This window comes from Aquila chrysaetos, chromosome 9 (genome assembly GCF_900496995.4).
Source record: "Aquila chrysaetos chrysaetos chromosome 9, bAquChr1.4, whole genome shotgun sequence".
Lineage (NCBI taxonomy): Eukaryota > Metazoa > Chordata > Aves > Accipitriformes > Accipitridae > Aquila > Aquila chrysaetos.
The window spans coordinates 14699944-14713172 of NC_044012.1; the positions used below are offsets into that span (position 1 = coordinate 14699944).

The window sequence follows — 13229 nt, forward strand, 5'->3', positions numbered from 1 at the left end:
TCAATAGAATTCTGTACTTGAGGGAGGAAATTTACGCACTTCATCTGGTTAAAAATAAAACTTCATTTGGTTTATGGGTTATTAAATTTTACTTGAATCCAGAGCAATCACAGCTGAGTTCAAGAAATTGTTAATTCCCAGTGATAGAGGCCTGCAAGTTGATGGAAGAAGGAGAAATACATTCATATTTAGGAAAGCTTTATAGTTTCCTTGCCACCTAAAAGGTTCCCTTTCTCTAGCTATAGTGTCTGAGTGCCTTTTATCTTCTGATTGAAATCTGTTTCTTTGAATAAAACAACACACTTCACTGTTGCAACTAATGTGTGTAAGGCAAGGACAACTAGGAAGAATAGCCAGCTCCACACTATGGAGAAACCTCAGGGCTAATCTGAGTTGACTTGCTGAGTTAAAGAAGGTTTCTGCTTGTTTTTCTTGGCTCACTTTAACTTTATACTGCAACTCCAATTCACACATGGCTTCTTACACCACCAAAAGATAATTTGTTGAAGATCAACATGCTGCAAGGATTCTCAACACTCTTCTGTAACCTTTACCAGCATATAAAGGAAAATAGCATACTGCTACTTTGACACTTTCACTTCAACTAAAATTTTGCCTGCAAGGGTCAGAGATGCTGGACTTCTTCTGATCCTTGAACCGGTTTTATGCTTTGTCTCGTTAGAATACTATAATGCAATGTTTGTTTCCATGGCTCACTTGAATCAAAAAATAAGAAAAGGAAAAGCAAAATGAAGGAATATCATGCAAGTAAGGAGCTGCATTTGTACTGTCTAATGAGAACATCAGACTTGCAGTAGTTTGACACCACTAAGAATATTTTAGCTATCTACCATTAATTCATTTCAGCTACACTTACCTTTTTATTTCCTGCTTAAACTGGAAAATCTAAGTTATATTCTTGCTTTTCTTTTGCAACTTGAAGCAGTTGAAATCTCATTTCTAGATTAATCAACATCTCAGTGTGAAACAGTGAAGAGTCAGAGAAGCAAGCGTGGGTCACTGCACTGGAAACCAGTGTTTAACTCATGATCACAAAAAATGGACCCTAAGCATTTCCTTTTGTTATGGGCTGCACAGAAGTTTTTTTCTCAGCTCTTACTTTTAAATAAGATTTGTATTTCAGAAAAAAACATTTCATAAAAACCAATATTTTTTAAATACAGAACAAACTGCTAAAGGTTTTCATCAAAGCCTGCTGAGAAACATTCAGACAGGTTACAGGTCAAACCATTCCCACCCAATCTCATACACTGACAAAAAAAAATTTAGATTAAAATTAAGACTTCTGCAGTAATTTTGCCACAAATGGATTTTCTATAGATTCTCTATAACCCTGTCTGCAACTGTTACTAAAGAAAACCTAAATAGTGACTTTTTTGTGTTTATTAGCACATGGGTTTGCACTGTAACCTCTTAAGAAGCTAAGAGTAAACAAGTTTTACCTTCTCTTTGCTGAACAAAAAGAGCCACTTAACATGACACATTTAAATGTGGATGAACTTTCAGGTCATGTATATAGCCATATTTTGTTATACAAAGTAAATTAAGATACCTGTTTTGAAGTGAAAGTATCAGTTGGGACATACAAGTGAAGGGAAGACAGCACAGGAGGATTTAAACAGCAGGCCACAACTTCAACTCAACGTATCAAGGATTTGAACACACTCAAAGCAGGGCTTAACTTATGTTGTAACCCTGTAAGCAAGACAGACTTTGCTCTGAATAAGAACATAGGAAGGGTTACCAGATCACACAAAAGGCACATCTACGGTCCAGCACCACTTCTCAGCAGTAAGAACAGCATCAGCATATGATGCTTCCTCCAAATATTCTTCTAAAAAATTGCAACTCAGAGGATTCCTGAGCAGGAGACGATGTCCTTATACTTAGTTTTGAGAACAAACTTTCCCATCAGTTTATCCAATCACTTTCTGAAGCCATTTATCCACAGCTTCTAGGCACTTTCAGTAAACCAGGTTTTCTGAAAAAATCTCCTTTTCTTTTGAATATAATTCTGTCTGATGTCCTCCACCCCTTATGTTGAAAGGGACTGTCAAGGTGGCGTTATTACTTTCTCTGCCTGCAAAGTCCTACTCTTAGTAGTTTTTCTTTTCATATCCTTCTACTCAGATAAATTTCAGACTCTTTCCTAACCTATGAAACATAGGGCTGGGCAGACCTGCTAAATTCAGAAAAAAAAACCATTCATCTTTCAAATTGCAACAATGCAGGTATTCAAAACGCATGAGGTAGTGAACTGAGCAAAAGACTCCAAGAGTTCTGAACAAAGGTGTAACTTTGAAATCAGAGTGAGAGTGCAGGGGGCCAGTCACAACTCTTCTCTCACTGGTTCACTACTGGTAAAAGGGCTGTGGAAAAGGAAGGGTTAGCATTAGCCACCTTCCCTCAATCCCTAGAGGTTAACTAAGTCTCGTAGACAACAAACTTGAGTGGTTGTATTACAGTAAAGACCAAGTCTTCAGGTTTGGACAGAGCCTCATCACTGACAACCTGATACTCACTGGGGCTACAGCAATGCAAACATTAAACAGTACCTGCAGTTGAGCTACTGTTCCCTAGTCTCAAAGTATATAAATTGGGAAAAATCACCTTCACAAAAAAACTTGCTTAAAGAAGAGAAATTTTGCTTAAAAATAACAGTGTAAACATAGACACTAAATTAACAGTTATACATCATAAGTCATGTAAGAAAAAGAATGGTGCACTATGAAAGTAAGAGTTTGGAGATCTAGAATTAGATCCCTACTCCACTAAAACTTCCTGTATTTCCTCTGACACCTCACACTGCTTCATCTGTTACTTCAGAAATACGGAGTACTTCCCTCACAACATGTGGAAGAGGGAAAAGAAAGAAATTTCTGATGAAGTCTTCTGGAACTACAGTAATGGAACCCAGAATTCTCTAATAAAAATAATCACAGAAGCTGATGAAATATTTAAGACCATGGTAGGTTTCTATTTAACTTTTAGTCTGAAATCAAGTATTTTCTAGGATGTTTCAAGTCTCAGTATGGTTCTTCTGTTATGGTATAGCTAAAGTTTAGCTAAAGATAGCTTTCATTTTTTCAAAGAAAACAATTTCCTCTTTCTCCTAAGAGTTTGTTTCTTCAGTATTTCAGAAATCACTATCATCATTTGTCATTAGCTACACAGATAAAGGTAGGTATCTGCTTTGTCATGTTACAATTTGCAGATTGCCTTAAATCCTTGCATGGAAGTGTTTCATTTCACTGCTGTCATGTATTCCAAATGGTTCATCAGCTTCACTAGATGTCAAGGTTTTAATCTTTCTATGACTCATCTTGGATAATTCGTTTTAAGGTAACTCTGACTTCTGCATACCAAGCTCTGTGAGCCGCATGCATTCCTGTACAGAAAGCAGTTAAGCAAAAATCTCTCAGCCTCAGCTAATGCTTATGACGTACTGTGCAGGGAAGGTTGGCACAAAACACTCCCTCCAGGCACTTCATTCTGTTCTCTTTATCTTTATGGGATTTTTCCCCACTTCCTTGGTTAGTACTAAACCTTTGATGCAAGAGTGACTATTGTTCTGGCACATGTTCTGCAGAGACTTTAATTTGACAACAAAAGAGGTTCCTTTAAGGATTATCATCGATAAATCTAAACAAACAGCATGCTGTGTACTGAAAGGTCTGGATACTAGCAATCTTGTAATACACACCTCAGGTGAAAAATGCATGCAAACCAAGGTCTCTAGAGAGAGAAAATATCTTTTACTAGATCCCCGTGATACAGCTCTTCAGACATCACAATTTAAATATTTTTCTTTTTCATTACATCAGCCTTTGCTCCCTAGAAGATAATAGGATATCAGATAATTCCATATCAGACACAGTGATAAACCAGTTTATTTCCTGGAAATTTAAGCAGATTCAGATCACATTGCTCTATTCTATTGTAATCACTAAAACCCAAAGATTCCCAATAGCAAATCAATTTATATGACAACTACATAAGACAACTACATATGACTAGTAAGCCAACCTGTTGCAGCTTTCTGACACCAAGCTAGTTATGCTTAAAAGGTGAAACCATATTTCCAGATTGTCTTTTATGAAATGTTGTATATATTGTAAGCTCACAAAAACCTACCATATCCATCTCCTTTCCTTATTCTCATTCTTGTGATAGAAGGTATCTACCCATTTCACGCATTAAAAGAATCCTTTGAATCTGAATTTAACTAAATAGCACATCTTCCAAAACCACTGTAGGAACTTGTAATACTAGCAGCAAAAGCAGAAGCACTTTTTTCCCCATTTCAGAAGTACAGGATAACAATGCCACAGTTGTCAATCCTAAAGCATTAAATTCATATTTATATTCGTATATTTGAAGATTCTGGACATAATGAAGGTTTTGTACCATCAGGCCTCCGATAACATAACTATATGGTCTATATGGAGCTTAACAGTGTTGCAAGATATTCTTTCAACACAGTGGTGCATAAAGATATAAATATGCAGAAAGTGAGAAGTACATCACACACAAACATGAATCAACTTTTTTATTTTTACAAATTCAAACAATTTCCAGTCAATGACTTACAGAAGTTAAAAGAGCTAAAAAGAGTACGTATGTGCCCTCATCAGGCTCCTGTTGTGCTGTAAGACAGATGACCACAAACCCCTCTCCTGAAAGCACCCCTTAAATATAGTAAGGAGATACCTGCTTTATCTAATAGGATTCACTCATACTGCTAGGTGCTTCCAGGAGAGGGGTTCCTAGCTCTTCTTTTAACAGTTCCCATTTCAGGAAAGGAACCATGGAGCCCATCCTCTCATGTAAGAGTATGGAATGTAACCCCTGCCTTAGGCTTCTGAAGAACTGAAGCCCAAAACCATATAGCACCACCTATTTCAGACTTACAAAGTATTTGTTGCATATTTTATTTAAATTATTCAATGATTATTGTCCTCCACAGCTGAGGGACAACAAAACTACATGAACAGGCGTAGAGGACAATTGCACTTCTTTCATACGTGCATGCATCAGGTAAAACCCACAGTTTTTCTGAGGAGCACATGGAGTTTCCTTACCTGCTTCTCCAATCAAACACTACTTCCAAGTGAGAGAGGCTGTAAGACCCATAAGGGACAGGAAGAGGAAGAAGTGTAGCCAAGTCATGCTGGAGAAAAAGTAGCATGCATTCCACTTTCTTTTTGCTGATTTTGCGTCAACAGTCTGCTCCACCTCAAAGACAACTACCATCTCTTGCATAATCCGGAGTGGATGGTCTTCTTCCTCCTAACTAGAGAAACCCAAAAGTTTTGGCTTACTTCTTAGCTATAAAAGGTTAGATACAACCATGCACTGCTTTGTTACAAAGGATAACATAACTTGGGTCCCAGAGCATTAAGCCTGAATCACTATAAACAGGTTAATTAAACAAATCTCCATCACCACAATTGTAAGCAAGATGGATAGTGCAAATGCAATGACAAAGCTAAATTGGGCAAGGATAGGTAGACCAGCATTTGATGAAAAAAAAAAAAAAAAACAAAACCAAAAAACAACTAAGTATGGTATTCATTGTCTGTCTTCTTACCTTTCAAGTGCTAAATTTCATAGTCCTTTCCACTGCAAATAGTTCTGCTTGTTTCAACAGGCTAAATTCTTTTCCACATGTCCACTCATGGCAGACATAGTCAGCATTAAAGCTTCCTTCAAGCCTTTCCCACTCAATCTACACACAACTTTTGTGTATAAAGGCTTGATACTGGTTGAAGCACAGAAGTAAACTTCACAAAGAGACTAAATTTCAGTCACAGAGCTAAGAACAAGTGTTCAGTCATTTCCAGGTAAACCCACACAGACTTGCACCATGGAATATGCTTAGCATGATGTGTTAGCTACCAAGACATTGATCCCTCTCAGGATCCCCCACAAGTTTACATTTAGGAACTCCAAAAAGGGGCACATACTGAAACTATGATTAGTGCAAAGCTTATATACCCAACTACGTGAGTACACATTACATGCTTTCATCAGGAAATAACATTCTAAAAAGTACTCTCATTAGAGCTGCACACCTGTTGTCAACCTAAGCTAAATCTACATCTAACTTTCAAAATGAGGCAGTATCAGTTTCAAGTACCATATTCATTTATTTCATCTGTATTCACAGAAAAGCAGACATGCTAATCTTTTGTTTTAACTTACAGGACACAGACTATTTCCACATGCTAGTCAGGGCTGCCCAATACCCACAAACAATGACTGAACCAGGGAGCATCAAGTAATTTTCAAGACAAGCACATTCATCATTTGTGAAACTTCTAGCATGAAATCTCTTGGGTATGACCCAGGTCCTGCTAATCCTGCCCTCTGCACACAGACTGGATTGTGAATTCTATTGCAATATCTCATTTCAAATTAGGGGACAGTGAAATGCTCCACAGGAAGTCTCACAGACCATCAGTGAAAAAAAGTTTCCTCCTGCAAGCCAATTATTTTTAGTTAGTCTATTACCCAACACAGTCTTCAGTCTCAATACTCTTCTCAAGATATTAAAATTGGAATAAAATTGACAGTCTTTTCTCAGTACACCTACACTGGCTCTCAGTACACCTACACTGGGAAGGCTAGATCTGATTACAACACATTCCAGTGTCAGTTTAATCTGGTTAGCATGGGGAAAAAAGCAGCAGCAGCATGGGCTTTAACATGTACTATCCACCAGTGTTCCCCTCTTGAGACGTTAGGTGTATGCTCTGGTTGCTAACTCAAGCCATAGGAACACCGTATCTATAGACTCATGCTTTAGCCTGGCCCATGTTTTTACTGTAAGTAGACTGAAGAAGGCAATAGTATGCTGCTTTACAAATAATCAGGCAGCAGGAGTTAGGAGATCATCACTGTTCAGCCAGACATGTAGCATGCAAGTTCTACCAACAATACTGACAAAGTACATGTAAATAAATAAGTAATTAAATATAAATAAAAGATAGAGAGATGTAAAAAGAATTTGCTCAAGTCAGAATGTCACAATTCATTGTTCTTTCTGCTCTCCAGAGAGTGCAGAATTAAAGTATTTTAATCACCAAACAAAGCAGCAAAACGGAAAACTAAGCAGTTGCAAACATACAATTCACAGCTGCTCAAAAGTGTCACAAAGAGTTTTTTCCATTCCACCTGTCTTTTAAATAATTCTGCCCCGCGCTTTCACAGTGACCCTCCAGGAACACTCGTATTTTTAGCTGAAGTTTATTTCTGGTATATACTGGATCATGTCATCCACCCCCTATACACACACTTCTCTCAATTTTTCTTACTGTAAACATTTAAATGCTGTTTGAAATTTCTCACTCAGTGAAAGATACACCCCTTTTACTTGAAAGGAGTGAACTTTTTTTGGTAAGGTTTTTAATAAAAGCATTACAGAAACTGCAACAAAATATTTATGACATCTGTATTTCATACAAAAAGCAGCCATTAACAGTCTGAAACAAAAAAAAAAAAATCAAAGAATTTTTTAATAGAAACCATATTTCTGTTTTCTAACTCACTCCAATAACGACCAGCATTTGCCTACTACATACAAAATATATCCACTGTTATCTATAATCCTTCCATCACTTTTTGATCATTCTTTCTTGTTTTACAATGTTTATTATAAAACCTAACTCTGCCCATTGTTGCAGGCAGCCTAAGCCTGAGCAGCATTCCTCTGTCTTCATATCAGACACAAAAATCTCATTACACAATTAGAAGCGTATCTGTATCAAAAGGAATTGTTGGAGGAGGTAAGGAGGGGAAGCTATACTTTGCTTAGGAAGAGCAGCAGCTCAAATAGCTTGGATGGTATCTTCCTCTTGTGAACCAAAGACTCATTAGACTTACAGAACTTCTGTTTATTAAGAGGTATTAGTTCCTAATGCCTATTCCCTACCTGGAGTCATCCTAATCCTTTATTTTTGACCCCTGAATGTTTTATACCACAACCAATTACATTATTTCTTCATGAAGAGAAGATAATAACTTCAGGGAAAAAAACAGCAGGAGTGGACGAACTCTTACAATATAAAAAGCCAGTGTTGCATGCTGCAGGTGTACTTAGCAAAAAAGGAAGTGAAAACACAAACATTACGCAACACAGGGCTTTTCTTATCAAAACGCTTCCTAATATTATCTCTATGGCATTGGGGTAATTTAAAATTTTAAGTCATTTTTAGATTGCCCATTTAACAATTTTGAGAGAAAGGTCTACTTTACCATCCTTCATATTGGGAAAATTATACTCATACTCACATCCAAAAAGCCTACTAATACATCTACTGGAAAATGAAGATGAAAACTATTTCTTCATTTTGCTATATCTATTTCCTTTTGTCCTTTAAAGTAATGTAAGTACAAGTGTGTAATGTAAATGTAATGTAAGTGTGGGCCCCCTCTGGAAGGAAACAGGAGAGCTGGTTACCCAGGACATGGAGAAAGCTGAGGTGCTCAACGACTGTTTTGCCTCAGTCTTAACCTGCAAGTGCTCCAGCCACACCGCCCAAGTCACAGAAGGCAAAGGCAGGGACTGGGAGAATGAACCACCCACTGTAGGAGAACATCAGGTCTGAGACCATCTAAGGAACCTGAAGGTGCACAAGTCCATGGCACCTGATGAGATGCATGCATGGGTCCTGAGGGAACTGGTAGATGAAGTGGCTAAACCACTACCCACCATATTCAAGAAGTCGTGGCAGTCCAGGGAAGTTCCCACTGACTGGAAAAGGAGAAACATAACCCCCATTTTTAAGAAAGGAAAAAAGGAAGACCCAGGGAACTACAGGCCAGTCAGTCTCACCTCTATGCCTGGCAAGATCATGAAGCAGATCCTCCTGGAAACTATGCTAAGGCACATGGAAAATAAGGAGGTGATTGGTGACAGCCAACATGGCTTCACGAAGGGCAAATCACGCCTGACAAATTTGGTGGCCTTTTATGATACGTTACAGTATTGGTAGAGAAGGGAAGAGCAATGGACATCATCTACCTGGACTTGTGCAAAGCATTTGACACTGTCCTGCCTGACATCCTTGTCTCTAAATGGGAGAGACATGGATTTGACAGATGGACCACTCAGTGGATAAGGAATTGGCTGTATGGTCACACTCAAAGAGTTGCAGTCAACAGTTTGATATCCAAGTGGACATCAATGACAAGTGGCATTCCTCAGGGGTCGGTATTGGGACCAACACTGTTTAACATCTTTGTCGGCGGCATGGACAGCGGCATTGAGTGCACCCTCAGCAAGTTTGCTGATGACACCAAGCCTGTGTGGTGCGGTCGACATGCTGGAGGGAAGGGATGCCATCCAGAGGAACCTTGACAGGCTTGAGAGGTGGGCCCGGGCAAACCTCATGAAGTTCAACAAGGCCAAGTGCAAAGTCCTGCACATGGGTCGAGGCAATCCCCTGTGCATGAGGGTGATGAGTGGTTTGTGAGCAGCCCTGAGGAAAAGGACTTGAGGGTGTTACTTGATGAGAAGCTCAACATGACTCGGCAATGTGTGTTTGCAGCCCAGAAAGCCAACCATATTCTGGGCTGCATCAAAAGAAGCATGACCAGCAGGTCAAGGGAAGTGATTCTCTCCTTCCACTCCATTCTCATGAGACCCCACCTGGACTACTGCATTCAGCTCTGGAGCCCCCAGCATAAGAAGGACCAGCATGGACCTGTAGGAGCGAGTCCAGAAGAGGGCCACAAAGATGATCAGAGGACTGGAGCACCTCTCCTATGAAGATAAGCTGAGAGAGTTGGGGTTGTTCAGCCTGGAGAAGAGAAGGCTCCAGGGAGACCTTATAGCAGCCTTCCAGTACCTAAAGGGGACCTACAGGAAAGCCAGAGAGGGGCTGTTTACAAGGGCATGTAGCGATAGGACAAAGGGTAATGGCTTTAAACCGAGAGAGGGTAGATTTAGATGAGATGTAAGGAAGAAGTTCCTCACTGTGAGGGTGGCGAGGCACTGGAACAGGCTGCCCACAGGGATTGTGGATGCCCCATCCCTTGAAGTGTTCAATGCCAGGTTGGATGGGGCTTTGAGCAACCTGCTCTAGTGGAAGATGTCTTTGCCCATGGCAGGGGGGTTGGAACTAGATGGATGATCTTTAAGGTCCCTTCAAACCCAAACCATTCTATGATTCTAAGTAATTTAAGTAAACTAAGTCATTTAATTTTGAGAATGCACTATTTAACACCACCTCTTTGGAGAGCAAAAGATGAATAACAAGGTTTTATCTCAGAAATCTGATCGAAAATTCCAGCATTCAGTTCCCATGGAGACTTCCATATGAAGAATTTACTCTAGATTAAGGTAGGAAATATATTATTTTCCTGATTCTCACAGTGCTTACCTCACAAAAGGAACCATAACAAAGTTACATTCATTTGTTTGGCAGACTGGCCATCAGAAGCAGTAATCTAAGTAATCTGACATCCTGTGAGGCTTAATTTTCATTAATTTAAAGGAGGCCATAAAAGGTTAAAATTTTTGTCATTGATGATTAATGCCATAAATTAAGGATATGTTAGAGGGAGTATTACACACAATGGCACTAGCCTGTAATGAACTTTGGTAATATAATCTTGGATCTAGTTGTGAATACAAACTCTTGAAGGTTAATGGAGTAATATTGAGTATTATTATGTTGTCTTTTGCATTTATACATTGGTAGGTCAAACAAAACTAGTCATTAAAATTTAACCTTGGCTTTTTAATAAGAAAAGCTATTGGGAAGAAAGAAAAATTATGACTAATCATTTCAGGTATGATAACAAATAATATGTTTTCAAATGAATCCTACAAACTTATATCTCAGCTGGCCTTCATGTTTTGTAATAATGCCTGTAAATATATCATTTTAAAAATGACATTAATCTTATAATAAATTTTTACCTGATAATTGTCAAATACAGCCATAAAGAAAACTCTAGAATTCAACCCACATTAATTAAATGTTGGTATCATTGAACCTGTTGCTCATAACAAATTATGCTCATAACAGATCCTTAGCTGTTAACATTTTTAAAAGCATCACTCAACCTGTTTCAACATAAAGCCAAATTCTTAAATATTGGATTACCCAAATCATCCTATAAATGCCCACTAATTTCTAATGGGTTTGAATAGACTGGACAAGAGTACATGATATTAACAAATAAGTAGAATTTCTAAACTGAAATACTAGAAATACTTGTCTTCAGTATAGTAATTTTTCTATTTTACAAGTATTTCTTCTAAATCAGCCATAATTCTACATGGGGAAAAACCAGCCATTTCTGTAAAGATTTTCTTCTGTATTTTTTAATATAGGAGTTTTTTTAATTTGAACTTTAGCTCTGTCAACTATTTATACCATTTTACATTATGCACACAGATGTAATAATGCCTTTTTCTTCAAATTTGTGTCTCTGAATATTTTTCCAGATCTCACTTACATTCCTTTTTCCATGTATTTTTATGTCTAGTATTAACTTCATTTCATGTCCCCCTTCCTTTCGGAAGGCATCATTTTCTCCTAAGCAACAGATTTTTATCTTTGTTTCTTGTCATAGCACCTGCTCTTTACCAGAAAAGCTTTCTGATTTAACTTCACTTATCAGCTCTTCAGAAGTCCTTTTCCTTTTGTATCATTCACCGCAGTGTAAATTAATCCCATGCTGTTCAGTGTCAGCAGACAATATTAGGTGCAAAGCTTATTTATAACCATTGTACTATGGTCAGAGCAGGCCCTGCAACTCTCTGAACCCAGCCATCCTCTACTGTGTGACAATAACCTGGCCTCTACAAGCCTTCAGCAATATAAGCCAGGTCCAGTATGACAGTCCCATATTAAGCCTATATGTACAGCATATAGTGCATTCTCATTCAGTTTACCAGTCTTATATAGTTGTTTATTCTGAAAGACTCCAAAGCAACAGGTAACTTGTTTCTTCCAGCCTAGTTCTAATATCTGGCAGGGATCCAGTCCTATTGGCAAAACAATGCTGTTTAAAGAGATACAGCTCCTTGGAAATCTTTTTTTTTTTTTTTAATGGCTTTTATTTTATGGTTTTGAACATACAATGAAAGATAGGACTAGACTACATACTTTCAGCTTGAAGGACACATTCTTCTACACAGAAAAAGGGAAATGTGCATATCGCTGAAGAGTTCACACAGAAAAAAAAAAAAATAATCACAGAATCCTTTCCAGAAATAGAGTTAAGGGGGAACTAAGGAGTTTAGCATTACTGAGAATCTTTGTACAGCATCAAAAAGATTCTAAATTTCCTTCATCATCTTCACTGATACTGAATCAACCTTAGGTTTGAAAATTCTCCAAAATATAAAAGAAACAAATAGTAATTTTGAACAGCAATTTAAAAATTAACAAATAGTCTTTCATCCTGCTCAGCTACAATGGAGGTACCATACAAGGACAACATTCAGTTGCTGTGTAAACCTGCAGAAACACAGCTCTGCGTATGGCTAACACAAAGAGAAAAGAATTATCTGAAAAGTATGAACTTATTTCTAACATCCCACTGACTGATACCAGCAAAGCACAAGTCATTTAGAATGCCTTTGTATTGAAAAAGATCTGTAAGAACAGAAAGAAAAGTCTTACTTTGTACTCGGAGACTTTACAAATGATCACTGTTTTGCTCCAGTTTAGGGGGTTTTTTTATTCATTTGGTTTGGATTGTTTTTTTTTTTAAACTATTCAATGTCACTAAGTTGTTGAAGACAGCCTAGACTCAGCAAAGATATTTGCTTCTGAAGAACAGTAGTGAGACAAATGTTCCCATATAAACTATTCCGTCTAGCTATCATAATCTCTTAGGAATCAGCACCTCCCTTAAATATCACGCTGTTTGATTAAGCGTCTTTCCTGGCCTTGCCTCACTCTGACTTTCGACCAACTAGCAAAGTCAATACAGAAATAAGAACAGACAGCAAGTGAAAAGGTTGCCACCAAGAAGATGGTCTTTTGTGGAAAACATCCTGGCTACCTCACTTTCAAGGGAGGACAGACTATATTAGTGCACTCATCTTCAGGCTCACACAGTAGCCTTCTGTGACCTCAGAGGTTAATTTCTTCCAAGTTTTCTGCCAGCAAGTAACTCTGAAATTCTGTTAAAACTACTTCATTTATTTTTGAGGAGTGTAATATACAGTACTTGGTGAGGTGCAA

General features: G+C 38.1%; 1 long non-coding RNA gene across 1 annotated transcript in view; it reads right to left on the bottom strand.

The window, feature by feature from the left end:
• Positions 1–13229, bottom strand: part of LOC115346045 — a 145779-nt gene that overhangs the window by 115772 nt on the left and 16778 nt on the right. The window contains exon 4 of the long non-coding RNA XR_003925006.2: positions 5103–5310. This is a non-coding gene — a long non-coding RNA (uncharacterized LOC115346045). The remainder of the gene's footprint in view (positions 1–5102; positions 5311–13229) is intronic.